This window comes from Cetorhinus maximus, chromosome 18, assembly GCF_964194155.1.
Source record: "Cetorhinus maximus chromosome 18, sCetMax3.hap1.1, whole genome shotgun sequence".
NCBI classification, from domain to species: domain Eukaryota; kingdom Metazoa; phylum Chordata; class Chondrichthyes; order Lamniformes; family Cetorhinidae; genus Cetorhinus; species Cetorhinus maximus.
The window spans coordinates 3,889,754-3,901,843 of NC_135896.1; the positions used below are offsets into that span (position 1 = coordinate 3,889,754).

The 12,090-nt window shown below is 45.3% G+C and overlaps 1 protein-coding gene across 4 annotated transcripts in view; it reads left to right on the forward strand.

Annotated features, from left to right (window-relative positions):
- LOC144692891 (putative G-protein coupled receptor 132) overlaps nt 1-12,090 on the forward strand; it is a 105,696-nt gene that overhangs the window by 64,505 nt on the left and 29,101 nt on the right. For all 4 annotated transcript variants that reach the window (XM_078561990.1, XM_078561988.1, XM_078561989.1 and 1 more), the window contains exon 2: nt 8,066-8,173. The gene's annotated coding sequence lies outside the window, so the exon portion shown is untranslated. The remainder of the gene's footprint in view (nt 1-8,065; nt 8,174-12,090) is intronic.

Sequence of the window (12,090 nt, forward strand, 5' to 3'; positions counted from 1 at the left end):
TTGTCTTGGTCTGTCCCGAACACCCCCTGCTTTCCCTGTCAGGCTCCCCTTTCACTGTCTCATTCTCGCTGTTCTGTTGGTGGGACTGGGCACCTTTAAAGGGGAAGTAAACCCTTTCAAAGGCCATACAGTGGGAAATATTACCTAGGGGTTTCCCAGAAGACATAAGCTGACAGATACTGTATGTGAATGGCTGATAGTGATTTGAAATTTGAAGTATTTTTTAAAACTTAAGGTGATAAAATATTTTTCTAAAATGAGCCTGTTTCTCACCACAAGGGAAAAACCCAGGAGTAATTGTGCTGAGATAGGCATTATCTAATGGCACAATTTGCTGGTGTTTGTTACCAGACATTGAGAATACTTTATGCAAATTAAACCATTTAACACAAGTAACTGTTCTGACACAAGCGCTTCCTCGGAATGTCTGCAGTTACCAGTTGAGGATCAATGGGCAGTGCACTCACTTCTGAGATCAGAGGTTGTGAGGTTAAGTCTCACCCCAGAACACACGAATCTAGATTAACGCTCTAGGGCGGTACTGAGGGAGTGCTGCACTGTCAGAGGTATAATCGTTTGCATCAGCTATTAAACTAAAGCCCTAGTCTGCCCTCTAAGGTTGATATAAAAGATCCCACAGTTCTATAAGAAAAGCAGGGGAATTATACCCAGTACCCTGGCTAATATTTATCCCTCAATCAATACGACAAAAATTGATTATCTAGTCATTACCACTTTGCTTTTTGTGGAAGTTTGCTGTGTGCAGATTAGCTGCTGTGTTTCCTACATTATAACAGTGACTACACCTCAAAGGGTACTACTGTAAAGCACTTTGGGACATGCTGAGGTTGTGAAAAGCACTATAGAAATGCAACTTCTTTCTTTCTGTAAAAAAAATTATAAAAGTATCCATTAACCTTTGCATAAAGTCTTACATTGGAAAACTTAGAACTCTAGCATTTTTTAGCCCATTGCCAGTCCTTTGGTAGTGTAATCCCAAACTAATCCCACTGTCCCGCTCTCTCCCCTTAGCCCTGTATCAATCCCAAACTAATCCCACTGTCCCGCTCTCTCCCCATAGCCCTGTATCAATCCCAAACTAATCCCACTGTCCCGCTCTCTCCCCATAGCCCTGTATCAATCCCAAACTAATCCCACTGTCCCGCTCTCTCCCCATAGCCCTGTATCAATCCCAAACTAATCCCACTGTCCCGCTCTCTCCCCATAGCCCTGTATCAATCCCAAACTAAACCCACTGTCCTGCTCTCTCCCCATAGCCCTGTATCAATCCCAAACTAATCCCACTGCCCCGCTCTCTCCCCATAGCCCTGTATCAATCCCAAACTAATCCCACTGTCCCGCTCTCTCCCCATAGCCCTGTATCAATCCCAAACTAATCCCACTGTCCCGCTCTCTCCCCATAGCCCTGTACCAATCCCCAAACTAATCCCACTATCCCGCTCTCTCCCCATAGCCCTGTATCAATCCCAAACTAATCCCACTGTCCCGCTCTCTCCCCATAGCCCTGTATCAATCCCAAACTAATCCCACTGTCCCGCTCTCTCCCCATAGCCCTGTATCAATCCCAAACTAATCCCACTGTCCCGCTCTCTCCCCATAGCCCTGTACCAATCCCCAAACTAATCCCACTGTCCCGCTCTCTCCCCATAGCACTGTATCAATCCCAAACTAATCCCACTGTCCCGCTCTCTCCCCATAGCCCTGTATCAATCCCAAACTAATCCCACTGCCCTGCTCTCTCCCCCTAGCCCTGTATCAATCCCAAACTAATCCCACTGCCCCGCTCTCTCCCCATAGCCCTGTATCAATCCCAAACTAATCCCACTGTCCCGCTCTCTCCCCATAGCCCTGTATCAATCCCAAACTAATCCTACTGTCCCGCTCTCTCCCCATAGCCCTGTACCAATCCCCAAACTAATCCCACTGTCCCGCTCTCTCCCCATAGCCCTGTATCAATCCCAAACTAATCCCACTGTCCCGCTCTCTCCCCATAGCCCTGTATCAATCCCAAACTAATCCCACTGTCCCGCTCTCTCCCCATAGCCCTGTATCAATCCCAAACTAATCCCACTGTCCCGCTCTCTCCCCATAGCCCTGTACCAATCCCCAGACTAATCCCACTGTCCCGCTCTCTCCCCATAGCCCTGTATCAATCCCAAACTAATCCCACTGTCCCGCTCTCTCCCCATAGCCCTGTATCAATCCCAAACTAATCCCACTGCCCCGCTCTCTCCCCCTAGCCCTGTATCAATCCCAAACTAATCCCACCGCCCCGCTCTCTCCCCATAGCCCTGTATCAATCCCAAACTAATCCCACTGTCCCGCTCTCTCCCCATAGACCTGTATCAATCCCAAACTAATCCCACTGTCCCGCTCTCTCCCCATAGCCCTGTATCAATCCCAGACTAATCCCACTGTCCCGCTCTCTCCCCATAGCCCTGTATCAATCCCAGACTAATCCCACTGCCCCCCTCTTTCCCCATAGCCCTGTATCAATCCCAAACTAATCCCACTGTCCCGCTCTCTCCCCATAGCCCTGTATCAATCCCAAACTAATCCCACTGTCCCACTCTCTCCCCATAGCCCTGTATCAATCCCCAAACTAATCCCACTGTCCCGCTCTCTCCCTATAATCCTATATCAATCCCAAACTAATCCCATTTCCCATATCCATTAAAATGTGATTTAATTGAGATATTCAAAATCACGAACATTTGGGGAAAGGGCAGGGGAATGGGGCTAACTGGAAGGCTCTTTTAAAGATCTGGCACAGGTGCGATGGGCTGAATGGCCTCCCTCTGTGTTACATCATTCTATGAGACTTCAGCCAGCTAACTAAAGTTTCCAAAAACCTGGATTTTTCTGAAATCAATGGAGCCTTTAAATCGGTGAGCATTGAAATAGTTGGCAAATGTTGATCCAGTTTAAGCTCAGCAATTGCAGTCTAGAATGATAGCAATTAGTCAGTGACATTTACCCGATATTGGTGGGTGCCTGTGTGAAGTGGTCAACATTATAAGTATGGGAGACTTAAGTTATTGCCCCATAATTTCCTGGAATGTCTGTGCTAGAGTGTGTGTGTGAGTGAAGGAAGCGTTTATGATAATTCTCGCTTTCAGGGACAATTAAGGACAAAAGTATATGAGAAATAGGAGCAGGAGTGGACCGTTTAGTCCCTCAAGCCTCTTCAGCCATTCTGTACGATTGTGGCTGATTTTCCCCCTCAACTCTTCACTTTCCCACCCATTTATCATAGCCCTTGATTTCCCTGAGAGATTAAAAATCTGTCCATCTAGTCTTGAATGTATTCAACAATGGAGCGTCTATAATTCCCTGGGGTAGAGAATTCCAAAGATTCACAGCCCTCTGAGTGAAGGAATTTCCCCTCCTCTCAGTCCTAAACGACCAGCCTCTTATCCTGCGACTGTGTTTTAGGTTCCCCAGCCAGGGGGAAACAACCTCTCAGCGTCGACCCTGTCAAACCCCTTCAGAATCTTGTATGTTTCAATGTAATTACCTCTCATTCTGATTAGAGAATGTTGACATTTACCGTTGAATGCTCATAGCTAAAGAAAGGTGGTATACAGAAGTAGTATACTTGCCAGCGACCATGCAGACATAGTACAAAGGTCACACACAATCACACTAATCCACAGTTGCTCCTCTCCAGTATCCCTTTGGCGATGTCAGTGATTGGGGACTATATGTCGAAACTTTAGATCAGGAGTGGATTTGGAGCAATGCATCTCCTGTGAACCACAGTGGCAGCCACTCAGGTTAGTCATGTGTTCAGGCTCCCAACACGAAACCTGACCATGTAATCCAGGCTGGTGGCTCTGCCATCTTTTAGTTGAGATATTAAACCGAGGACCTGTCTGACCTCTCAGGTGGACCTAAAAATCTCACTGGACTATTTTGAGGATCAGGATTGATCTCCCCCCAGTGTCCTGACCCAATATTTATTCCAAAACCAATGCCATTCAAAGCATTAATTCCATTCCCATAACCCTCTCCGGCCAAGAAAATACTCTAATTCCGGCCTCTCAAGCATTCCCTTATTTTAATTGCCCACTATTAGTGGCTGTTAACACAGCTATCTAGGCCCTGAACTCTGGAATTCCCACCCCAAAGCTCGGCACCTCTCTGGCTCTTCCTCCTCCTTTAAGACACTTCTTAAAACCAACGTCTTTAACCCAAGCTTTCAGTCACCAGTCCTCATATCTCATTTTATGCTCCTCTAAAGCGCCTTGGGACACCTTGCCATGTTAAAGATGCTACATAAATGCAAGATGTTGTCTGTGGAACTTTGCACAGCTTAGCAGCTGTGTTCCAATCCCCCCACCAACCATACCACCTCCATTGCAACAGTGACTAACTACACTTTGGAAGCTGTGCAATACTGATAGGGTGCTGCATTGTCAGAAGTGCCATCTTTGGATGATACCTTGTAGAATTAATGCCCAACCTTCCCCATTAAAACAAAGGTCCGCTTGACTGTTCAGGTGGTGTTGGTATTCAAAGGTGAGCAGGAGGATGGGAGAAGTTTTTCCAATGTGCTGGGAAGGTTAGTCCCCAACCAACACCATCAGATTAACTGGCCACCCGTGCCATTGCTGTTCTGATGGTGATGTCTCCAAATGGCCCCCATGGTTACCAACTTACCTATTTGCATGAAGGACTGTGAGATATTTCCAAAGGAAATGGTACACGCTGCAGAAATGGAAACCTTCTCTTTCAAAATCTCAATTAGTGTAAGCTAAAATGATTTTATCTAGCTCAATGTGGTTAGTAAGTCAACAGTTACCTTCTTTTGTGGGGAGGATAGTGGAGTTTCAGCAGAATTTGAAGTCACCTTGTTAGGAAGAAACTATGATGAACTGGTCTCTAATGTCCAAGCCCCCACCATTTCTGATCAGTGGCTGTGACTAGAAGTTGTGGGATTACGAAAACAATGTTAGTTTACCACAAGTTATCAGTCTGGGATTGCCAACTCGAAAACAATCCGAGCTCCCCCATTGGCTGAGGTTTTGTTTAGTTCAAGATGAGGGGCCAGGCCAGCATTTATTGCCCATCCCTAATTGCCCATGAGAAGGTGGTGATGAGCTGCCTCCTTGAACCGCTGCAGTCCATGGAGAGGTTAAGGTCAGCAGTCCCAGGCTCCTTTAAGCTTCAGAAACTTGGACAGCCTCCAGAATCGCTTCAAAGCACCGGGGAGATATCACCAGACTTTGCCAGATCCTCCAAGTCTGGCGGCAAGGAAGGTGGTTCAACAGCAGCATCCTCCCCCAAGCCGGCCCGCCCAGAATCGAGACATTAATCACTCAAAACCAGTTTGATCTTGAGGCCAAACATCCCCACTGACTCATGGGAGTCCCTGGCTTGTGACTGACCAAAAATGGAGAAGGCTCATTCGGAAAGGGAAGGTGCCGAACACATTGACAGACTTCGTCAGGAGTGTGCAGAGTTGAAGTTCAGACATTGGAGAAAGTGCATAAACCTCCAAACAACCCACCTAGCTAAAGCATCTACGTTCTACCTCCCCACACGTGGCAGAGTCTACAGACTGTGCATTGGATTTATCATCCATCTCAGAACCCATTGAACTGGAGTGGAAGCAAGTCATCCTCAAACCTGAGGGACTGCCTGAGAAAAAGGAACACCCACACTGCTGTTAGGAAAGGAGCTCCAGGATTTTGACCCTGTGACAGTGAAGGAACAGCAATATATTTCCAAGTCAGGATGGTGTGTGGCTTGGAGGGGAATTTGCAGGTGGCGGTGTTTCCATGTATCTGCTGCCCTTGTACTTCTAGATGGTAGAGGTCACAAATTTGGAAGATGCTGTCGAAGGAGCCTTGGTGAGTTGCTGCAGTGCATCTTGTAGATGGTACACACACTGCTGCTACAGCGCGTCGGTGGTGGAGGGAGTGAATGTTCACAGTGGGAACAGGTTACTGATCAAGTGGGGCACTTTTTCCTGGATGGTGTCAAGCTGGGTAAATGCGTCACCTGGTGTGCTAAGAAAGATAAAACCTACTTTTATAATAAGCTATATCTAACCCCAACCTATGGATTGGGCAGTCAGAGTGCTACCACCTGGACCTAAGTAGACACTTCAGAAGAAGAGTCATATTGGACGTGAAACATTAACTCTGTTTCCCTTCCACAGATGCTGCCAGACCTGCTGAGTTTTTCCGGCACTTTCTGTTTTTATTTCATATCTGCAGTATTTTGTTTTTATTTTGGACACATCATATTTGATGATGTTCCTGTAGAATGTTTTGGGATGACTAACTGTGTTGAAGGTGTTATATAAATGCAAGTTGTTATACTCTTATCTCTGTGAAATGAAAATTGACTCTCTTGGACCCGGTTCTGACTGGGTGTGGACCTGGTTTGTAATCACCTTATCAGTTCACTCAAAGACGCAGAGCAAGAGGCTGCTCAACAAACCACAGGCAACATGAGGGGAATTATTTTCCACTGTGAGCGGTTGTGATCTAGAAGGCGCTGCCTGAAAAGACAGTGGAAGCGGATTCAATAGTAACTTTGAAAGGAAAGTTGGATAATACTTTTACAGGGAAAAATTCCAGGATGATGGTGATAGGGGGGGGGGGGGGGTGGGATTAAATTGGATAACTTTACCAAGGACCAGTCACAGGTACAATGGGCAGAATAGCATCCTTTTGTGCTGTATCATTCTATGACTTGTTTTATGTGATAAAACAGGAAGACTATTGGGTCATTTTCCCTTCCCCACCAACCCCCACCCCAACACCCCTTCCCATTGTCTTTGCAGAGTTTGAATCATAGAATCATAAAATAGTATCGTGCAGATGGAGCTCATTTGGCCCATCTAATGTGTGCTAGTTTCTTTTGATGAACAATCCAGTTAGACCCCCTCCCCTACTCTTTCCCCATAGCCCTGCAACTGTTTTCAATCAGGTATTCATTCAATTTCCTTTTGAAGGATATTATTGAATTTGTTTCCATCAGACAATCAACAGTGAGTTCCAAACCCTGACCACTCAATGTCAGAACAGCTTTTCCTCATGTTGCCTTGATCTGGTTCTTTTGCCAATCACCTTAAATTCAATTATTGATCCTCCAGCCAGTGCAAACAGTTTCTCCTTATTCACCCTACCTACATGATTTTAAACACCTCTATCAAATCTCCCCTTAGCTTTCTCTGCTCTCAGGAGAACAATCCCAGCTTCTCCAGTCTATGCTGCAGTCCTGTTCTAGTAAAACTATTCAGCACACTCTCCAAAGCCTCTAGATCCTTCTAAAGTGTGGTGCTCAGAATTGGACCCGGTACACTAGTTGGCTGATGATAGGATGTTGTAACTGCCTTTGGGATCCTGGTTTGATCCTGATCACTATCCAATAAGGCAGCAATCTCATAAGATTATAAGAAATAGGAGCAGGTAAAGACCATTCATCCCCTCAAGCCTGCTCCACCATTCAATCCCATCACGGATCAACTCCACTTGTCTGTCCACTACTCATATCCTTAACTCCCTGACAGATCAGAAATCTGTCCATCCATCTTTAAACGTATTCGACGATGGAGCATCCACAACCCTCTGGGGAGAGAATTCCAAAGATTTGCATCTCCCTGAGTGAAGAAATTCCTCCTCATCTCAGTCCTGAGTGATCATTCCCTGATTCTGAGACTGTGTTTTAGGTTCCCCAGCCAGTGGTAAGAACCGCTCAGCATTTACTCTGTCAAACCCCTTCAGAGTCATATATGTTTCAATGAGATCACCTCTCGTTCTGATCTATTGACATTTACCGTCAAATGCTCATACCTAAAGAATGGTGGTCCACAGGCACAGTGATCATGCAGACTCTGTACAAATGTCACACACAACCTTGGGTCCTTATGACTGAACTGAAGGCCTCTTGACATTAGTCTGTGAAACGTCACTCAGAGTTTCTGACAATGCTTTGCGCAGGTTTTAAAGAAGTGCTGTGAGTAACTGTTTCATAAGTGTTTGGTGTGGTAAGGTCGAGTACTGACACAGAGTTTCCTATCCAACTGCAGCCTGCCTCGTCCTGTGTCACACGTTGAGAAGCTTGTCTTTATCGGCGTGACTAGTCAGTGAGAGGAGCCCCTGTCAACTTCTTCCGTGAAAATCTGTACTTTGAAAAGGTAAAAATTGTTTAATTTTACCCTGCTTCTGTATAACTTATTTAGAATTCTGCACCGTTTGTCCGATCAGTTCTCTGACGTTTTGGTAAAGGAACAGGATAAATCTGGGCACAGCAGCTGAGAGGTTCTGGTGTTAATCTCACAGCAGCACGTGTAGTGACTGACAACCAGACAGTAGGAGAGAGAGAGAGAGAGAGAGAGACAGAGTGGAAATTAAAGAGGGCCAGACGCAGGGAGGGGTGAGGGAAAAAGCGAAACGATAGAAGTGAAGGTAAATTGAGAGAAAGGGATGGGAGACAGAGAAATGTGTTGGAGCGAGACTGAGATGATGGGGTCAATTTTAACTGATAGTGTTAACAGAATCGAGGAACAAGATAATGGAGTCTGCAACATTAACACCTTCCCTCCCAATTTACACCTTCCCTGCCCATTAACACCTTCCCTCTCCATTTACACCTTCCCTGCCCATTAACACCTTCCCTCTCCATTTACACCTTCCCTGCCCATTAACACCTTCCCTCTCCATTAATACCATCTCACCCATTAACACCTCCCCCCCATTAACACTTTCCCTCCCCATTAACACCTTCCCTCTCCATTAACACCATCCCTCCCCATTAACACCTTCCCTCTCCATTAACACCATCCCTCCCCATTAACACCATCCATCCACATTAACACATTCCCTCTCCATTAGCACCATCCCTCCCCATTAACACCATCCCTCCACATTAACACCATCCCTCCCCATTAACACCATCCCTCCACATTAACACCATCTCACCCCTTAACACCATCCCTCCCCGTTAATGCCACATCTCCCCAAATAAGACGACCATTCCCTGAGAGATCAAAAATCTGTCTATCCCCGCCTTAAATGTATTCAGCGTTGGAGCATCCACAACCCGCTGGGTGGAGAATTCCAAAGATTCACAATGCCCTGAGTGAAGAAATTCCTCCTCATCTCAGTAAATGGGTTGATCCCTTATTGTGAGACTGTGCCCCCATGTTCTAGATGCCCCAGACAGGGTGTCGCTGGCCAGGCCAGAATTTATATTGTCCATTCAAGGCCACCTTCTCAAGGGAAATTGGGGATGGGCGATGTAAACACTGGCCTGGCCAGAGACGCCCACCTCCCACGGAAGAATTTTTAAAATTAACAGCGGTGAAGGGAATGGTGACGCTTGAAAAAGGGCCTGCTGCTGGAGCGCCTGAATAAAACAAACAAGTGGTCTCTTCCCCATGCAACTTGGTCTTAACAGGTCAGTTATGGCCCTGTTGTGGTGGGGGCAGGGCTGTAAAATGCAGCGAGCTTTCAAAAGTCCATTGACTTCGGCAGGGGTAAAATTCCGTCCACGATTGGGTTAGAAGTAGTTCAGAGAAGGCTCACTCATCTCGTGCCTGCCCTTTCAAGCGGACGTAAAAGATCCTATCGGTTTGGATTGGAAGAGGAGCAGGGGGAGTTCTCCTCCGTGTCCTGGCCAGTATTTATCCTTCAATCGACATCACAAAAATAGATATAAAAGCAGAAAGTGCCGGAAAAACTCAGCAGGTCTGGCAGCATCTGTGGGGAGGGAAACAGAGTTAACGTTTTGGGTCCGTTTGACTCTGCTTCAGAATGGAAGAGTTGTACTGGAATCAAAATGTTAACTCACTTTCTCTCTCCGCCGACGCTGTCAGACCTGCTGAGCTTTTCCAGCGTTTTCTGTTTTTATTTCAGATTTCCAGCACTTGCAGTATTTTGCTTGTGTTAGCACTGAAACAGACCACGTAATCATTATCACACTGCAGATGTGGGATCTTGCTGTGCCGCAAATTTCCTTCATTACGACAGTGACCGTAGTTCAAAAAGCACTTCGTTGGCTGTAAATCGCTCTGAGACATCCTGATATCCCGAAAGGCGCTATATAAATGCAGATCACTTTCTTTTTACCTGGGAGAACGCTGAATACCTTCAGTGATATCAGCTTTCTATTAAAGAGGAGGGTTGACTGGGCATCAACGCTGAGTAGAGCAGGTTGTCACAAGCGGGTTTGCCAGTTGCACATTTCACACTGACCCTGGCGAGGGGCAGGGGGGGCAGGAATCCCTGGTACCCGCTCTGCCTCACTTGAAGAGCCTACAATGGGGAAGACATGATATTAAATGATGAGTGAGGTTGAGAATAAAGGTAAAAATAACACAAAATTAAAACGTGCAGCAGAAAATACACAAGAGAATAGAAATAAAGAAGGAAATGAGAAGCAATGTTTTGTAACCCTTTTAGAGCTGCCAATAATATGCATATTTGCTCAATATTGCGTAACAGTATTAAAGACTTACCACACACCAATCCAATTATTCCTGTAATATTAAGACATTCTGTGCCAACCAGTGAATGTGGAAAGCTTATTCTGTGAAGTTAACCCTGAGATTGTAAACACCTCAGTGGAAATAATTGAACTGACAACTTTCTAAAATCAAATGTGCAGCACAGAAACAGGCTGTTCTGCTCGACTGGTCCATGGCAGTGTTTATGCTCTATATGAGCTTCCTCTTAACCTACTTCAACACACCCTGTCAGCATTGTCTTCTATTCACTTCTCCCTCATGTGTTTATCCAGCTTCCCCTTAAATGCATCTAAGCTATGGGCCCCAACCTTCCCTGTGCTAGCGAGTTCCACATATTCACCAATGCCGGGGTAAAGAGGCGTTTCCTCACTGACTATTTTATATCAATGGCCCATAGCTTTGGACTCACCACAAGGGAAAATATTTTCTCTATGTTTTTCCTGTTGATTTTTTTTGTAACCTGATAGATTAGGTTAACCGTCCATCTTCTCTTTTCTAGAAAAAGAGCCCCAGGTCTTTCCTGTAATTAGAATATTTAAAACCGTCCTTGCACTCTGACATCAATGTTGTAATCCCTTTTTTGCGCCTTCTCCAGTACCTCTATAATGTTTTTTAATAACGTGCAGACCAGAATAAGACACAGCACTTCGAATGTGATCTAACCAAAGTTCAACGCTGTTGTATGTTGTATGTTCAGTAGGTGTCACGAAGAGGTTCTGAGTCTTCTGTGGTCGAACATTAATCAGTTATTGATAACACATAACTATGTACATATATACAGGGTATAGCCCAAGCTATGGGCTAACTCCATGCTTGCTTCTACACAGGTCTCTGACCAGTCCACAACTCTCTAGTCTCAGGCCATGTATTTCTTTACATCAGACTGTGGGCAGTACGGTTTCCCAGTTCCACCTTAACCTTTGCTGTGCCACATACCCTTATACTACAGATGCACATTTGGCATAACTTGGACTTAAGGCCTGCAGTGGTTCATGAACGTGTTTCTCTATCAACTTCTTGAGAGCAATTAGGGATGGACAGTAAATGTTTGTCTTCTCAGTAACACTACATCCTGTGAATTAATAAAAAAAGACCCTGTAATTGACAGGGTGTGACCAATGGTGATCCACAAATCTCAGCGTTGGGGCCTCAGCTATTCACTGTAGTCATTAACGACTTAGATAATGGAATAGGAGGTCACATATAAAAGTTTGTTGATTAAATAAAGATGGTATTATAGGTGGTATGTGAAATTACAATCCATGCTTCTCTAGCCTAGCTGCAGTAATAGATTAATCTTGATTCCAACATAGTGAAGATTCGGGGGGGAAGAGTGTAGAATGGTGTATTGGGAGTTCAGGAGGAATAACACAGAAATGTTGAGAGGAAGACTCAGTAATATTTGGAAAATAGGAACAGGAGGAGCCCATTCAGCCCCTTGAGCCTGTTCCATCATTCAATGAGCCCATGTCTGATCTGTATCCTAACCATCCAACTACATTGATGCCATATCCTTTTATACACTTGACCAGCAAATATCTACCAAACTAAGATTTAAAATTAATTGACAGAGCATCGATGGGTTT